This window comes from Martes martes (genome assembly GCF_963455335.1).
Source record: "Martes martes genome assembly, chromosome: 9".
NCBI classification, from domain to species: domain Eukaryota; kingdom Metazoa; phylum Chordata; class Mammalia; order Carnivora; family Mustelidae; genus Martes; species Martes martes.
In genome coordinates, this window is record NC_137896.1 from 50,671,601 (window position 1) to 50,679,353 (window position 7,753).

At 37.6% G+C, this 7,753-nt stretch overlaps 1 protein-coding gene across 1 annotated transcript in view; it reads right to left on the minus strand.

The window, feature by feature from the left end:
* Positions 1-7,191, minus strand: part of NINL (ninein like) — a 130,913-nt gene extending 123,722 nt beyond the window's left edge. The window contains exon 1 of the mRNA XM_080813621.1: positions 7,019-7,191. The gene's annotated coding sequence lies outside the window, so the exon portion shown is untranslated. The remainder of the gene's footprint in view (positions 1-7,018) is intronic.
* Between the last annotated feature and the right edge of the window lie 562 nt (positions 7,192-7,753).

Here is a 7,753-nt window from a genome sequence, read left to right on the forward strand (position 1 = left end):
ACAAACACATGGAGGTCAAACAACATGCTACTGAACAATGAATGGGTCAACCAAGAAGTCAAAGAAGAAATTAAAAAGTACATGAAAATGAAAGCACAATGGTCCAAAACTTTTGGGATGCAGCAAAAGTAGTTCTAAGAGGGAAGTATGCGGCTATATAGGCTTACCACACAAAGGAAGAAAAAGATCAAATGACCTAACTTACACCTAAAGAAACTAGAAAAATAACTACAAACAAAAACTAAAACCAGCAGAACAAAGGAAATAATAAAGATTAGAGCAGAACTAAGTGATATAGAAACTTAAAAAATAATAGAACATCAATGAAACCAGGAGCTGATTCTTTGAAAAGATCAACAAAATTAATAAATTTCTAGTCAGATTCATTAAAAAGAGAGAGAGAGAGAGAGAACCTGAATAAGCAAAATCACAAATAAAAGAAGGAATATAATAACTAACACTACAGAAATAACTGTAAGAGAATATTATGAAAAACTATAGGCCAATAAATTGGACAATACAGAAGAAATGAATATATTTCTAGAAACATATAATCTAGGAAAACTGAAGCATGAAGAAATAGAGAATTTGAACAGACCAATTACCAGCAAAAAACTCCCAACAGGGGCGCTAACTGGTTCAGTCAGTAGAACATGCAACTCCTGATATTAGGGTTGTGGGTCTGACCCTCACATTGGGTATAGAGATTACTTAAAAATAATATCTTAAAAACAAAAAACAAACAACTTCCCACAAACAAAAGGCCAGAACCAGATGGCTTCACAGGGAATTCTACCAAACATTTAAAGAAAAGTTAGTATCTACTCTTATTAAACTATCCCAAAAAATAGAAGGAAAACTTCTATGAGACCAGTATTACCCTGACACCAAAACCAGGGAAAGACATGACCAAAAAAGAGAACTATACATTTAAAAAAAATCATTCACCATGGGATAAAGAAGATGTGGTATATATATATGGTGGAATACTATGCAGCCATCAAAAGAAATGAAATCTTGCCATTTGCAACAACGTGGATGGAACTAGAAGGTATTATGCTGAGCAAAATAAGTCAATCAGAGAAAGACAATTATCAAATATCTCCCTGATATGAGGTATTTGAGAGGCAAAGTGGGACGTTTCAGGGGTAGGGAAGGAAAAAATTAAATAAGATGGGATCAAGAGGGAGACAAACCATAAGAGACTCTTAATCTCACAAAACAAACTGAGGGTTGCTGGGGTGAGGGGGTTAGGGAGAGTGTGGTTGGATTATGGACATTGGGGAGGGTATGGGCTATGGTGAGTGCTGTGAAGTGTGTAACCCTGACGATTTACAGACCTGTACCCCTGGGGCAAATAATACATTATATGTTAATAATATATATATAGATATATATATTATATAGATATAAAAATAGTAAAAAAAATCATTCACCATGATCATGTGGGATTTATTAGAGAATGCAAGGGTAGTGCAGTATTTGCAAATCAATCAATGGGATACGTAACATCAATAAGAAAGGATAAAAACCATATGATCATTTCAGTAGATGCAGAAAAAGCATTTGACAAAGTACAACATCCATTCATGATAAAAACCCTCAAAAAACTAGGTCTAAAGGGAACACACTTCAACATAATAAAGGCCATATATGAAAAATATGAAAAATCCACAGCTGGCATCACCCTCAATGGTGGAAAAGAGAGAGCTTTCCCTTCAAGCCAGGAATAAGACAGGGATGTCCACTTTCACCACTTTTACTCAACACAGTAGTGGAAGTCCTAGCCACAACAATCAGACATCAAAAAGAAATAAAAGGCATCCAAATTGGTAGAGAAGAAGTAAAACTTTCGGTATTTGCAGATGACATGATACTGTATATAGAAAACCTGATAGGGCACCTGGATGGCTCAATCAGTTAAGAAAATCTTAAAGACTCCACCAAAAAACTGCTGGAACTGATAAATGAATTCAGGAAAGTCACAGGATACAAAATGTTCAGAAATCTGTAGCATTCTTCTACACTAATAATGAAGCAGCAGAAACAGATATTAATAATCCCATTTACTATAGCACCAAAACTAATTAAATATCTAGGAATAAACCTAATCAAAGAAGTGAAAGACTTGTATCTGAAAACTATAAAACACTGATGAAACAAATTGAAGACAACATACACACACACACAAAAATGGAAAGACATTCTATGCTAATGGATTGGAAGAACAAATATTGTTAAAATGTCTACACCATCCAAAGCAATCTATACATTTAATGCCACCCTTATCAAAATAGCAACAGTATTTTTCACAAGAAAATACCAACCCTAAAATTTGTATGGAATCACAAAAGACCCCGAATAACCAAAGCAATCTTGCAAAGGACAAAACTGGAGGTATCATAATGCCTGACTTCTGTATTAGAAAGTTGTGGTAATCAGTTTGGTACTGCCACAAAAATAGACACATAGATCAACAGAACAGAAAACCCAGAAATAATTATATGACCACAATTATATGGTCAATTAATTTTTAAGAAAGTAGGAAGGAATATCCAATGGGCAAAAAACAGTCTCTTCAACAAATGGCATAGGGAAAACTGGACAGCTACATGCAAAAGAATGAAACTGGACCACTGTTTCACCATACATAAAACTAAACTCAAAATGGATTAAAGATCTAAATGTAAGACCTGACACAAAAATTCTAGATGAGAGCACAAGCAATAATTTCTCTGACATCAGCTGTAGCAACATGTTTCTAGCTAGCTCTCTTGAGGCAAGGGGGAAAAAAACCAAAATAAACTAGTAAGATACATCAAAACAAAAAGTTTCTGCACAGCAAAGGAAATAATCATCAAAACTAAAAGGGAAACTACTGAATGGGAGAAGATATCCAATATAGGGTTAGCATCCAAAATACATAAAGAACTAATACAGGGGCGCCTGGGTGGCTCAGTGGGTTAAAGCCTCTGCCTTCAGCTTGGGTCATGATCCCAGGGTCCTGGGATCGAGCCCCACATCGGGCTCTCTGCTCAGCAGGGAGCCTGCTTCCCACCTCTCTCTCTCTGCCTGCCTGTCTGCCTATTTGTGATCTCTGTCTGTCAAATAAATAAAATCTTAAAAAAATAAAAAAGAACTAATACAAATCAACACCCCAAAAAACAAATAATCCAGTTAAAAATGGGCAGAAGAGATGAACAGACATTTCTCCATACAACTGTTTAATCACTACGTTGTACACCTGAAAGCTAACATAACACTATGTGTTTACTATACTGGAAATAAAATTTAAAAACTTAATGAAAAAGTTGCCAGGGGCACCTGGGTGGCTCAGTCATTAAGCATCTGCCTTTGGCTCAGGTCATGATCCCAAGGTACTGGGATTGAGCCTCACATCAGGCTCCCTGCTCAGTGGGAAGGTTGCTTCTCTCTCTTCTATTCACCCTGCTTGTGTTCCCTCTCTCACTGTGTCTCTCTCTGTGTGTCAAATAAATAAATAAAACTTAAAAAAAAAAAAAAAAGGAGTTTCCAGATCTGTATTAGATATATTAAAGCTACCCTTCTTCACCTTGGGAGGATGAGAATCCAAGAGGCAGTAGTAGCTTAACTCCTAAACATCCTGTGTCTAGTCATTACAGAGAGAATTTCTGGCTGCTTGGTGACAGTTATAAAATAACCCAGCCTCAAGAAAGTTGTAGCATCTTACCTGATGTATAGCATCTTTCCCTGTGCAAAGCAGGGATCAGATCACAAGAAAGGATGAAATTTTGGATTCCATGGCATCACTGAACAGACTGCAGGTATAGTTTTGTTTTGTTTTGTTTTTGCCTGATTGCTATTAAGTGTTGTTTAATTGATGCCTGTATAATGTATAGTCCAAGAGTCCCTTTTATTATAATCAAGAGGCAAGGTTATGAGGGGGTGTATCTAACTCTCATCTATTTTTGAATCCTATGTGGCAGAAAGCCTCTAGCAAAAGAAACCTAAAATTTATAAAGGATCAACTTGTCCTAAGTCAGTAGGAAGCTCATGACCTTGAGAGTCAGGCCTCCACATATCTGTGCCAAAATGGGCACAGGAATTTTTGCTGAGCCAAGGCCTGAGGCCTAGCATCCCCAAGTGTACCATCAGCTATTAACCTCTCCCTCCAAAAGCCTGTACTTCCCCAGAATCTTCAACAAACTGTGCTGAAGATCTCTTCTATAGGAGCCTACAGTTCCTTTCCTAGTCTTCAGGGATCTCCCTCATGAAGTTTAATGCCCATTACCAAGATACTCATTGTCTGTTCTCCCTAACAGATCGAAGAGGGAGCAGCTATCGGAGGATTATAAATAACAGCAGCAAAATATCTCTCAGATATGAAAGTGAAAGAAACAGATTGTCAGGTAAAGAAAAACAAAGAAAGTTCGTCACCAATAGACCTGTTCTAAAAGAAATGCTAAAGGAAATTCTTCTGATAGAAGGGAAATAATACCAGGAGGAAAGTGGAAATTTTAGAAATAAAGGAAGAGCAATAGAAATGTCAAATAGCTATGTAAGTATAAGAGACTTTTTCTTCTCTTGAGTTCTTTAAAACAGGTATGACATGTAACACTGAACAATCTTCAGTGTGATAAAGATGTAACACATAAGTAAAGGATCCTATGTGATAGTATGGTTTCTATGTTCTACTTAAAGTGGCATTATCTACCTATCCACCCTTCCTTCCTTCTCTCTCTCTCTTTTTTTTTTTTTAAGAGAAAGAGAGAGCAGGAAAGGAGCAGAGGGAGAGGCAGGGAGAGAATCTTAAGCAGACTCCACACTCAGTGCAGAGCCTAATGCAGGGCTCAATCTCACAACTCTGATATCATGACTTGAGCCAAAATCAAGAGTTGGACATAACCGACTGAGCCACCCAGGCACCCTGCAACTTCTTTTTTTTTTTTTTTAAAGATGTTATTTATTTTAGGGAGAGAGAAAGATATGCGTACACATGAAGTGGGGAAGGCACAGAGGACAAGGGAGAGACTGGGAGAGGGAGAGGAAGAGTCTCGAGCAGACTTCACATGCTCGATGCACAGAGCCCAACTCAGGGCTCAATTACATGACCCTAGATAATGACCTGAGCTGAAACCAAGAATCAGATGCTCAACTGACTGACCCACCCAGTCACCCTGCATCTTATTTCTAAGTAGACAGAAAAGTTGAATATGAATACTGTAATTCCCTAGAACTACTAAAACAACTATACAGAGATACACAGTCAAAAACCTCAACAGACTGATTAAAATGGAATACTAAAAAACATTCAAGCAATCCAGGAAAGGGAGAAAAATAAAAACATAGGTGTCAGTTATATGTTAATTATACCTCAGTAAACAGAGACACACACACACACACAGAGGACAGAGAGACTATAAATAACAAAATGATTGAAATAATCCAAACATATCAATAGTTACATTAAATGTAAGTACTCTAAACACACTGATAAAAAGAGAGTAACTATCAGACTGAAATTTTTTTAAGAAGACCCAAATATGCTCTCTACAAGAAATCCACTTCTCATCTTTTAGTAAATACATGAATTCCTGTTGTCATCTGAAATAAATTATAGTTGAAATGGTAAAAAAAAAAAAAAAAAAAAAAAAAAAGAAATCCACTTCCAATATAAGTAGAAGGATGCTATTTTTTTTCCATGTGGAGTGACTATATTAATATCAGAAGAAATAGATTTTGGAGTAAGGAAAATTACCAGAAATAAAGAGGAACATTCAATAATGATTTCAAATGCATTTTTTCATCTGGAGTAACTATATTAATATCAGAAGTACACTTTGGAGTAAGGAAAATTACCAGAGATAAAGAAGAATATTAAATAATGATTTCCAAATGTCCGTTCACCAAGAAGACCTAACAAGCCTAAATGTATATACAGTAGTTCTCCCTTATCCACAGTTTCACTTTCCAGGTCGTCAGTCAAGGTCTGAAAACAGATGATCCTTCTGACCTGTGGTAAGGTCAACAGCACACTAACACTGTATCAAAATGCCTATTTCATTCACTTCACTTCATCTCTTCATGTAGGCATTTTTTCTTCTCACATCATCACAAGAAGCATAAGTACAGTTGAGTAAAACATTTTGAGAAAAAGAGACAATATTCACATAACTTTGATGACATTATATTGTTATAAATGCTCTATTTTGTTACTAATGTTGTTGGTCTCTTATTGTGCCTAGTTTATAAGTTAAGATTTAACATAGGTATATATGTATGTAAAGGAAAAAACATAGTACATACAATGTTCAGTTCAATCCAGTTTCAGGCATTCACTGAGGGTCTTGGAACATATCCCCCGCAGATAAAAGGGGGCTACTATATACTTAAAAATGGGCCAAAAAACCCACAAAGCTAAAACTGATGAAACTAATACCAGTTCCAACACATAAATAGTACTAGTCCTCCACACAAGAGAAAAGGTTGAACAAAATGAAAATCAACAGGCTGTTCTAGATCCATCAGAATGAGGTTACAGGGAAAACTACTACCCAAAAACCGGAGACTCAGACCCAGGAATACAGAGAACCACAGCTTTGCTGGAACAGAACCCTCCAGAGCCCTTGACTGGTTGAATGCATAAACAGTAACTGACAACTGCTGGAGGCCGACTGTGGAAAGTGGAGTTTAAAACTCACGGGTCCAGTCTTGAGGAAAGGGGAAGAAACATGCTTTCACGAGATTTTACTCCAGGAGCCCCACCAGCTTCTCATGGTGTAGACTGCAAGGAAAAATTCCCTCACGCTTTGGGCAGAGGTGAGATTAAAACTAATTATTATGAAATGCACCTGGAGAAAAGTTAACCATCTTGAAAACTCGCCCATACCAAAGGCCCTCTTGCAAGGAAAAGTACTTTATCAAAACTTTATCTCACCCTGGGGAAAACTGACAAGTGGGGCCTCTCCTAGACCTCCTGTCTCACAATAGAGAGGAAAAACAAAACAAAACAAAAAAGTAAAGACTGAGAAGGTCTTACCAAAGGCACACTCCAGGGCCTCAGTCCCACAAAAACTTGAGCCCTGACTCACAGGACTGCAGAATGCCTTCCATGCCCAACAGCTCACAACATCCACAGGGCTCCAGTGTAACAGCAGCTGATTACAACTGAGAGAGGTAAGATGAAGACTCAATTTCTGATGGAATTTCTGGGGAAACCTAAAAAGATAGTAGAGAGACAAAAAAAAAGGACACTTGAAGAATCTGAACCCTCTGACATCTACAACTACAGCAAACATCAAACATAGCCTAAGTCCTACCCAGATAACAAAACCTCACACTAAAGGTCTATTTACTTCAGTTCTTATTACCTCATGTGTCAAGTGCCACTGTCAACAAAAAAATTACAAGACGTGGGGCCACTGGCTGGAGCAGCCGGTTAAGCATCCGACTCTTGGTTTTGACTCAGGTTGTGATCTCAGGGTCTCGAGATCGAGCCCCATGTCCGGCTCCATGCTTGGTGTGGAATCTGCTAAAGTCTCTACCTCTCCCTCTGACCCTCCCCTCACTTTCTCTCTCTCAAATAAATAAATCTTAAAAAAAAAAAAATTATAGGGTGTGCTAATGTCTGAAGAGACAAAGCAAACATGAACTCAACTCAAATATGGAAAAGATTTCACAATGATCAGATTGAGCATTTAAAATAACTATGACCAGGGGCGCCTGGGTGGCTCAGTGGGTTAGGCCTCTGCCTTTGGCTCAGGTCATGAGTCCT